Here is an 11,555-nt window from a genome sequence, read left to right as displayed (position 1 = left end):
ACTGAACCTTGTTTCACAGTTTGATTCGGTTTGGTTCCTTTGGTCAAATGGTTTAGTTTGATTCTAAATTTTTTAAAACCGTTAGAAATAGTTTGGTTCCAAAAAACTCTTAAAACGGTCCAAACCGAAATGTATACACCCCTAATTGGATTTGTTTTTAGGAATATCCTAAAAGTAAAATAAATAAATAAATAAATAAATAAAAATTTACTTGAGAGAACTGTCTTTAATTGTTCTCTAAATTATTGAGAACTGTTTTCAGAATTACAAACCAAGCAAGCTCTATGGGTCTGCTTGGTTTGTAACTCTGAGAACAGTTTTCTGTTTTCAGAAAATTGAAAACAGAAAATTATACAAAAAATTCTACTTCGGAAAATTGAAAACAGAAAATTGTATAAAAAATTCTGCTCGGTTACGTATTCTGAGAACCGTTTTTTGAAAACTCAGTTATAAAATTCTTGTTTTCAGATAATTGTTTTTATAGTTCTCTAAAAACAGTTTTCTGTTCTCTGAGTTCTTGAGAATTGTTTTCAAAGTTACAAACCAAACATGTATATCTTTCTCTATATCTCTCTCTGGTCTTTGCAACTGCGAGAATCAAAAGTTCAAAACCCATATCAGCATACGCCGCATATCACTATATCAGATTGTCTTTAGTCTCTGCAACTTCTTTTCCATCAATGATCGCCTGTTGTTCAAGTGAACTGTATATGCCAATTTTTTTCTTTCTCACTGAACAAAGCATTGTTCAAAAATCATTATTTAAAAAACAAAACTATTTGTGTCATGGAATTTAATGTCCTAAACTAAAAAAATTATTTTTTACTTTAGATAAATTTTGAATTTTGTTTTTCTTATTTTTCGCATAATGGCCAAAGTTAAAACATAAATTTTATATTAATTAAATACATTATATAATTAATAATTAAAAAATTTAAACGTTACGGTCTCTATAAATACATTTATGAGTAATAACTAATAATTAAACTTTTCAAACATGCTTTCACTACAAGAAAAGTGGGTTTGATGTTAATAAAATTCTCGTAAAAAACTGTTTTCAAGGAAGTTTAAAGATTACCCACTCGTTAATAAATATATTTTTAAAGGAATTTTTTTTTTTTTTTTTTAATGGTAAAGTAAACACACACATACTTTGTTTTCAAGGAAGTTTAAAGATTACCCACTCGTTAATAAATATATTTTTAAAGGAATTTTTTTTTTTTTTTTAATGGTAAAGTAAACACACACATACTTTTTTGCCCACACCGTGACTCGAACCCCTTCTTCTTCTTTGAATATGGAAAGATTATACCATTGGGCAAAAGACCTTTTGGTATTAAGGGAGGATTTTCCTCCGTGAATATGAAAATAAAAAAGAAATTAAAAATCCCGCCCACTTATTTTTCACTCCCGCGCGAAGCTCCATTAGTCAGACAAAAGCTAGCCCACACGTACACACGCGCGCGCATGCACAAAATACACTCACTACCTCTTTCATTCCCATAACACCTAGCTCTAAGGAAGAAGAGGAACATCAAGCTGTACTTCCCAATCTGTCCCGAAAGAAATTAGACGGTACATGATCATGAGGAAGAAGACGACATCAAGCATGTAGAATTGGTGAGCCACATCGAAGCTTCTAGCCGAAAGTAGAATCCCTACCCTAACAATTGAATCTTACCCATACTTGGTCTCCAAAAATGCCCTAATCCTTTTCTTTCTTCCATTATTTCTATTAAGGAGGCAAGATCATTTACCCCATCTGGGCTTGAAGTCGGAGAGTGGAGCGATCTCAACCAATTTCGACTCTCTAAACTTGAGGATCCAGATTTACCTTCATTCTTCAGGTAATCTGCAATCCCTCTTTCTCAAACATTTTAAGGGTTTTCTTCAATCCCTATTTCTTAAAAATTTTTAGGGCTAACACATCCATATTTTTTTTCTCTGGTTTATTGTCGATTTTATAGGCTGAATTTGCTTTGGTTGTGACTGGATTTGGGTTGGGTTTTTTTTTTTTTTTTTTTTTTTTCATTTCATTATTGATTGCGTTTCGCTTCTATTTACATTCACGTAATATATATATCCTTCTTTGCTTGAATCGGAAATTAATTCGAAGCCTCGGTGTATCGCTCTCTTTGTCGAGCCTTCTCCCTTTTTGTGAGTGTCTAATATTTGCTTCTTAATATATGTGTTGTTACATTGTGGCACTTGATAAAATATATATAATCTTTAGTTATGACAATTATGGTTTGTTTTGGATGGTTGGTACGAGAGAAGAATGGTATGCTGATTGTCTATTTTCAGAAATACAGTAGTTTATTTTCTGTATTTATATGTTTTTCGCAATGTGAAAAATGTATCTTTCTGTTTGTACTGAAACTTATGCATAAGCAACAAGTAACATATCCTGATGTTTAGATGGGGCTTGGGGTTTTACTCGATTCCTCAGCCTCAGGCTCATAATGCTCATTGGAAACTATCGTGTGCTTTATGATGATTTGTACTGTTTCTAATCCCTGCTTTATGATGATTTTTTGTACTATTCCTAATCCTTCTTAAAATGTATTCACTAGAAAAAACTTGATCCGCTAGAGGCTTATATACCTGCTGTTATATTGTCTCAGTTGCAGTTTAAGGATTTAGGTAATGACTACTCCTTTGCTTCACCAGTTTCTTGCTTAATGGACTTCTCAATTTAGGGTTCAGTGCTGAATATGAGATGTTTTATGTTATTGTATCATATTATATAGGGAGTATTTTTTTTCATTTATGACTTATGTCAATGCTTCATCATGCGTATGGGGTGCACTCAAATTACTATGTTATAGGAATTTGTATATGAGAATTTAATGATTGATAGTCACGAGGCATGATGCCCTGATTGGAGGATCTGGTTGGCAGTGTTAGCATGTCATATTTACTCCTACCATTGTCAGAGGAGAATAATTAGTGAATTAGCTCTTCACTTCCGTAAACAAATTTATATGATCCTTTCCTCCAAATAAACGGCTGCTATTTATCCAACATTTTTTTTTTTTGGTGAGTTTTTTTATGTTGAGATGATGCAGAGAAGGAGACTGTCAGTTTTTAACTTGTTTTTGTGCTCCTCACTTAAAAAATCCAATGTTTGCCTTTTTTCCCTTCAATTATTTCATGTAAGTTCCAATATGTTACATGTGATCTCTATCACATTTCATGTAAGAGATGCAAGTTTATTTGAGATTTCTAGATAACATGAACAATTTGCTTGATCCCTCTGTTCTGTTATAGGGAAAACTCTGGAAGTTAATCAACCACAATATGTTGCCTGCCTGAGTATATTACGCTCTGGCCTGCAGCGTCCCTTCGTGTAAATATTCGTGCAGTAAGTTGATGTTTTCATGAAACTACTCTTTCCATTCTCTCCATTCGTACTTTATGGTAACAAGAGTGAAATTAAATTTTCTAATAGTCACTTGTAACTGATAGAATAGCTCTTTATGATAACTTTGGTGGATATAAGGTGCATATTTGATCATTCATTTCAGAAAACCACATCATGATATGATACTTCATTTTTGAAGCATTTTGAGGTGCATATTTGATAGTAAGTTGATATTGGTTCTATGTAAATTGACCGAGAGTGGGGGAGAACAGGTTCATTTTTCTCAATTGCTTGTTTTAAAAAATCTAAGTTATTATTTGTTAATTAATAAACACACACGCAAGAAAAGTAAAAAGTGCAATAAAATGTATAGACGGAGACACCATAGTTTTTAATATGGAAAACTAGATTGGAAGAAGGCATGGTGACTTCACTGTCTCAAGGAAAAAATATCCATTATCTCTGGAAAAGAGTATAATGAGTTCCACTCACTTTCGAAATGCTTCAAGCTTTTAACTCCAGTATATTTGAAATCACTTGCCATTTATTTACCTCTGACGCCCAGTTCTCTCCATGTCCACTGCCTTCAGAATTACCAACAATACCACATTGATTCATACCAATGTAATCACCTCATGATGATCCACTTTTCTATGTGGTTGTCCAAACAAACTTACTATTAAACTTTGGAAGATGTCTTTTTACTTGTTGACTGATGAATCCAATGTATGCTCAATGTCACATAATCTATAACTCAAGTGTGCAAAGAATAACTTAGAGCTTAAACAGAACACTTAGCTCTCAAAAAGCTTAATTTTCTTCCAATTATGCAAAACTTAATTTCAATAATGAAAAGCATGTATATATAGGTTTTGGGTCAATCATGATAGAATTAGGCTTAGAAAAATATTAGAATACATCTCCTGAAGTTCCATTGAAAGCCAAGTTACAACACGAAAACACCCAATCAAAAAAAGATCAAAAGAATTCCAAAAGAAATAAACAAATAAAAAAGAAAAAAAAAAAAAAAGAAAAAAAAAAGAAAAAGAAAAAGAGATGCACATCAAAGCAAAAAAATAAGTAAATGGGTATAAAAGAATGACCTATTTTGTAGATATTCATGAAAACAATTTTAGCCAATTTCTAGATTCTCCCAAATCTCTTTTGCAATTTCTAGACTTCATAGAAGGTTTTAGAATTATTTGAACTACTATAGATTCTCTCAAACAATAGTGGATTTAGTGTATTTTATAGGTATAATTTGAGTACATGTCTCAAGGATAAGACTTGCTATCACTAGTACATCAGTTGGAGTCTTTAAGAGTATATCACTTTAGTTTAGAGTCTTTAGACAACCTCAAAGTTTCGATGGGTCACAAATCTCTAGACAGCAATTTACTAACACTGATATATTTCGTTCCAAATTTGGTGTGTCTATTTGGGCTGAAATTTGAATCGCATATCAAAAAGTCAAAACTAATTGTGGAGACCTCCTACAAGAAGGGTGGAAATTACTACACAATCATTAAAAATGACTCAAATGAAGTTTAGGTGATGAGATAAATTAATTGAATTGTGTTTAGGTCATCTATATTATTTGTCTATTTATATTAATATATATATGATGATGTTAATTGTTTCATGGCATCTTGTGTATCTCTTATAACTATATGAAAATGGACTTTTTGTTTTTATATATATGTCATTCTCATTATAAGAGCAGAGGAGGAGGAAATTGAAGAGGAAAAAAGATAGCCAAATTTCAGCATTCGTGGTCCCACAAAAGTAAGTAAAAATCACATTTATTTAATTTTTTTTTTGATGCCTTATATTAACTTGTAATGGTTTGTTTTCTTTTCTTATTTTTCATGTGTAGTCCATAAATTCGTCCAAAATGGGTCCAAAAAAAAGGAGGACGGGAGAGAAATGCTACTGTGACTACATTAAGGAATCAAGGAAATAATGGAAGCTTTAGCCTTATATAATATATGTGTAAATTCACCCCCATGTGTCCAGGTGAGTTTGTGACCTTACCTCTTCACAACTAAAGACTTAATATATGACTATATATACTAGCATTGGCTAGCAAGTTGATTGACCCAAGCTTGTTAAGTAAGCTAAAACAATAAATAATACTATATGCAAATATGTGAGACTAATTTGATTAGGTTTGTGTGTTGCTGGCAACAATATATACACATGGAAGTTTTAGCCACTTAAATGCATAATAATTATTTATCTAAATACTTGAAAACAATCAGCTCACTTTAATGAGTAATAATTTACTCATTAAAAGCACACACAAACACACTTTAGTAAAGAACTCACAAAATCTTAAAATTTATTGTAAAAAATATTCAAAATTTTGATCAAAGTATCTAACATTTTTAATTACCGTAACTCCAAGCCCATTGTTATGGTTTATTCCTCTTTTTGTCTTAATTTTTCAAAAGACAAAACACAAGATATGCTAGTCTTTTACTTCTCTTTAGACTATTTTTAAATTCTTATTAGGACAAGGAGCCGAGCATGGCTTATATCATCCTTATCATCACATGGTTCTTTGTAAAGAGGCCTATTGTTGGACTTTTGCTAGCAAAGAATTAAACTAATGAAAATGATCCCAAAGGCACAGTAATCCTGACTTAATCCTTTCATTTGTAGTTTCTTCTTTGTTCTCGAAGCAGTGACCTCTCATTGTACCATCTAGCCCTCTCATTCTACCATCTAGCAGCAGCTTACTGATGCATTGGTTTGGGCTCCCTTTGGATTGCTTTATTGGTTCAGTTTCCATTCATAATATCAGACTTTAAAATAATAATAACAACAATAATGATAAAAAAATTAATAATAAACTTCCTAGTAATAAAATTTGCATTGCATTTTGAGGTAATCACCGTAATCTACATCTTATTTCAGCAAAACAAATTTTTTTTTCTATACTTCTCTTTTTTTTTTTTCGTTTTTTTTTTTTTTTTTTTGTCAATTATGTCTACAAGAAAATTTGAATCTGGGCATGAAAAAAGAAAGAAAAAAAAAAGAATCTGAATTGGATTGAATTGGATTACAAATCTGCAAAGATTGAATCTGAAATTTTTTTTTAGCAACATGAACTAGTGGTTTGTTCATATAGCTATTGAAAACACACATTACATCCCCACTGTTCTGCTCATGTGGTGATTCTGTGGACTAGTGGTTTGTTCATATAGCTATTGAAAACACACATTACATCTCCACTTTGAATTCATGTTCTAGTTTTTTAATTGCATAATTTTTAAGAAATAAAAATTCCTGGTTTGTTCATGTGGTGTTTTTTTTTTTTTTTTTTCCTATTCCTTTTATCTTTCTTATTCAATTTTGGACACTGCCTCATAAAAGCTCTGGTTTATTTATTATGTGCCCATAATCCAGCTCTCATTAAACTGTTCTTTTCTTAGAAGTCAAAAGGAAAATTTTCTTTTTAAAATTTCTTCTTCTTGCATTAGCATACTTATCTGATTTTAATTACTACACCTCTCTTTTTTGGCTTGTTGTCTTGTTGTATCAAGTTATGATGGTGTTGGCAGTGGCTTTATTCTCATAACAATATCACCATTGGTTTTAATTGGTATCATGTACCCCCTGAAAAATTTGTAAAGCTTTTCAGAAAATCGTTAACTTATTATTGCATTAGAAACCTTTCTGCATCTCTCTCTCTTGCAAAAATGCGTAGTGGGTTCTCACAATGTGTAATCACAATTTGATAACCTACATTACTGTGTTTAATTAATGGGACACGGCTATACCTTTAACAAGAAAGTAAGTGCATATTGGAACCTTGTTGAATTGATGATTCTGTTTTATTGGTTACCATGTGATAAAAGGATTTGCTTTTCAACTACTTATTTTCTGTTATTTATGTTCTTATTTTCCCGGAGCAATGAAATTAGGAGCAGAAGGATCAGAATCTCCATGATTCCAGTCTACAACAAAGGTCAGAGTATTCTTCTTTTTCATTGCTACTTGATAGGAAATTACGATTTATACGTTTGATTTTTTAAGAAAGTGAGAATGAAATATAAAATAACTTAAGATATGCTTGGTAAGATATATTTTTTATTTTATCTTCACTATCATGTTTAATCCACATGGTAGTCCATGGCAATGGATTCTATGCTTAAAAAGTTGAACATTTTTTTCCCTTGCAAATTGTGGGAAATGAAACTGAGAGCATATCACAATAAACTTAACATACAATACTCTAAAATATTAGGGCAAATCATGAAATTGAATATAGCATTACTCAATTATATAATTGCACATTTTAAATACTTTTTACTCTTGTTCAAGGGGGCCACGTGCCTTTAAGTGACCAATTTTGCGGTGTATAGGGGGTCACGTGCCTTAAGTGACCATTTTTTTTATTTATTATTGTGCATAAATGGAGGTCGGGAAATAGTTATGGATGGAGTTTGGTTTTCATTCATCGCATTTTAATATAGAATTAGAAGCAAGCATTAATTTGGGTTGACCTATAGGTAAGGCTTAAACATTGTACTCTAGCTCTGTGTAAGCTTAAAAATTAATACTATATAATTTTTTTCCCTTATTGGTCAATATCTTCAATACACTATTCTTCTACCAACTAATTACATTAATCTTTAAATTTTGAATTCCAACCTAATATTAAAGGCCCCAACCAAGTTGTTAGGGACCTAGCGTAAACTCATTTGATACAATAAACAGAGAAACGAAACCCATATCAAAAATAGATAAGGTAACCAGATCATGTATGCACCCATGAATCAAAGTGGAATAAATTGAAGGGAAAAAAAAAAAAAAAAAAACTTCATGGATTTCCATTTATCTCCACCAGCTTTACCAACCTAATCATAGAAAATAATGCATAATCACAACACAATTACAAAAAGAAAAAGGGAAGAAGAAAAAAAAAATGATTCAAAACATAAAAGTCAACAAAATTGAATTAAATTTGTAGATCTAAAGAGATGACAAATACATACAATTGAGACATATTTGTTGTTAGGGTGCTTCTCCTCTTCCTAAATTCCTCCCTAAATTCACCAAAATTGAAAGAAAACATTTTTAAAAACGCCAAATAGTTGATTATAAACTACGAATAGATTGAATGAAACAGTAATTCAAATGAAATTTTGAGATGTTAGGGCCAATTCTTGTACAAATCAGGATTTTGTTTTTTAAACACATCAGTAACATATTACTTCCACCGGGAGAGATATGTTGAATGTAGAAAATGAAACAAAGCTATATAAGAAATATTTATTGTGAAATCAATGTATAAATCGACAAGCAAACAATCTATAAAGGAGACAAGTTGGAAGATTAAAACAAAACCTGTCATGCCCCAAGACCATAGGGCGCAATTAATAAGGTTTAAACGAAAAATGGAACAACAATGCTCAACTAAATAAAAATTCTGTGCAGCGGTTATTCGAAAAATCATAGAAAATTCAATTTTTATCGGAACGAGGAAAAGTAAAATTATTTAGAAAGTAGACTTGGAATACAATGTGACTGAGCCATTTCCAAATGCTGGAAATACACTAGTGAAAGCAGTTTTTAGAAGGAAGAAGACTTTCACAGCTTATGCTGAAATCCAACTGCGTGCCGAACTTTGGCTTGCCTAGTTGTTTATGGAGCTGATAAAATTTTGCAGCCTTGTTTTTATAAACTAGACACATGAACTAGAAAGTTTCATAATTTAATGATGTCAGGAAGTCCATCAAATCATTTTCTCAAAATCAGTCCCCGAACTGTGATATAAAAAAAAAAAAAAAAAAAAAAAAAAAGAAAAGAAAAGAAAAGAAAAAAGAACTGGGCAGCAGATAGTCAATGTTTTTTTTATATAGAAAATACACACCTGTCCAAAAATTATCAAATTTTACAGAGAGACTTTAGACACAGAAGGGAACGTATGGTAAATATTTTGTAGCGTTTGAAGGACTACATCTCCTGATACAAATTCATTTCCAAGGAAGAACTAGAGAAATTTTAAAACAGAATTTTAGAAAACTCCCACGGTTGCAAGAGTTAAAGAGATTATATATATATATATATATATATCATTTTCTCCAACTGACCATAGATGATAACTTAACCCAAAACCGAGATAATGCAAGTTCCTTGACAACAAAAGGAGTATATAGCTCATAAGGTAGAACAGATTAAACACAAATCAATAGGGGGAACAATTATAAAAGATACTATATTTTTAAATCATTTATTGACAATATCTCCTCATAGATTTAACAACGGTAGGAGAACTACCTGAGTCGTCTACAAAAACACCATTTCTAAATCTATTTACAAAGAAAATACATTCATTACATACATGTATCTTGCTGGGGTTTTACAAAACAACGGTGCTATACATCACAAGCTTCACAAAATATAGGCTTCACAAAATAACAGGAACTTAAGAACTATGAATATACCAAGGACTTGTGAAATACATAAATCAATGGATGAATTCATCACAATATCTAGATTGTTCAATTTTAATTAAGTCTTTTCCTATGCTTAGGAATTGAATTACTTGATTTTCGATTTAATTTCTTTTTACCTGTTTCATGTGTTGCATTTCCGACATTAGTACATTCCTAATTGTTTTGAATTTATTTAAATGCATCGGAAATAGTTAAATTGTTTTTTACCTACTTTACATGATTTGATGACAACACCAATCAGCTAAGCAGCCATAATATAGCAATTGTGGTCATTCGTTTAGACCAAATATTAGGTTTGTCTAGTTCATTTTTTTTTATAATATAAAATTCCAATATTTGTTTAACGCACAATTTTTTTGAGTTCATCTTTAAAGAGTTAGAAAAACATATAATTTTAGAGAATACTAATTGTTAAGAAAAAAGAGACAAGTTGAAAGATGAAAACCAAACCAAAAAAGAATTATGAATATGGGCATTCAACTCGAACAAAGTAGTAAACATGAACATATCATCAGAATGTTGTTATAAGCATATGACAAAAAAAAAAAAAAAAAAAAAAAATCTTCAAAGAAAAAAAAAATGCTATGGGGAATAATAAGGCTAAAAACTCATAAAGATATTGTCTTCATCCAACTAATTGTTTCAACATCCAAAAATAATGGAAGGAAATTCATAGAGTATATTCTTGATTCAAAGAAATGATTACCCAATGGTTGAATGGAAAAATAGTGGAACGCCTGATTGTTTTCCAATGTGGACCTCACTAAGTTAACTGTCAGTGCATGAATGATTTGGAATTTTTATGGTCTTAGAGATGGTTTCTAGAAGAAATTAGAGTTGTTGAATTTGTATATAGTAGCCGATTGTAATAGTGAGTGCTGACAATGAGTTAGTGGGCTTACGGTGTAGGAATTTTTTTTCCACAAGGCATAGGAAGGGAATGATGTTAATTTAAATTCAATTTTGGCTCAACATTAACAATGCAACAAATAGGTCGTTATAATTAATATGTAGGTGTTTTTTTTTCTAAAAAAATTGAATAGGCAATTAAGTGACTTCCTCAAAACATGAGGCTTAAATTGGTACTTAACATAGCTTACTTTTTATGCATCTCATTAATTACAGGTTGTAAAAATTCTATTTTCTTGTAGTGTATTCTCACCAGGATATCAAGTTCTCTAAAATAATCTTTAAAATTTTATTTCAGTCTTCAAATTCTAATCTCATTCATTCTTATTCTTATTTATTTATTTATTTATTTTTTTGCAGGTTTCACATTGATTGCAATATAGCTCCCCTTTTGGATTCAGATTTCTTTTGAGATTTTGATGTCTATGCGATTAGCATTGTTTAATATTTGGATTTATAACATAACATTTTGATATGTGCTTGAATTATCGTTTTAGATAATTTGCACATTTTAATATCTAAATTCTTAATGGAATATGTGTTTTATCTTCTATGTTTGATTATCAAATATATTTATTTTGAGTGATGTGCTTGGATCTTGGTTTAGATTGTCTAGTTTATTAATATTTTAATTTACAGGTTCCAAATTTCAAATAGGTGAAAACAAAATTATATTATTGTATTAGTGGTAGATATATTATTTTGTCATAATATTTAACTCTTATAGTGACAACATATTTGTCATAACATGATAGATATATTGTAACAAAATATATCTTTTGTCACAATAAAGCAACATTTATAGTGACAAAATA

General features: G+C 30.6%; 1 long non-coding RNA gene across 7 annotated transcripts; it reads left to right on the top strand.

Annotated features, from left to right (window-relative positions):
* The first annotated feature begins 1,444 nt into the window (after positions 1 to 1,444).
* LOC132270797 (uncharacterized) lies at positions 1,445 to 11,291 on the top strand. 7 transcript variants are annotated; one of them, XR_009469577.1, is made up of 6 exons: positions 1,445 to 1,620; positions 1,741 to 1,847; positions 3,271 to 3,364; positions 5,083 to 5,149; positions 5,241 to 7,337; positions 11,101 to 11,291. It is a non-coding gene; the product is annotated as an uncharacterized LOC132270797 (long non-coding RNA). The 7 variants fall into 7 exon arrangements; XR_009469574.1 differs by having other exon boundaries at positions 1,445 to 1,649; XR_009469578.1 differs by having other exon boundaries at positions 1,446 to 1,847; positions 5,241 to 5,380; positions 7,282 to 7,337.
* Positions 11,292 to 11,555: the final 264 nt, after the last annotated feature.

The sequence above is a fragment of the Cornus florida genome, unplaced genomic scaffold (assembly GCF_030987335.1).
Source record: "Cornus florida cultivar Cherokee Brave unplaced genomic scaffold, ASM3098733v1 CherokeeBrave_3.0.0_Hap2_Chr08, whole genome shotgun sequence".
Classification (NCBI taxonomy): domain Eukaryota; kingdom Viridiplantae; phylum Streptophyta; class Magnoliopsida; order Cornales; family Cornaceae; genus Cornus; species Cornus florida.
Note: the sequence above shows the minus strand (reverse complement) of the source record. Positions and strands in the feature narration are given on the sequence as shown.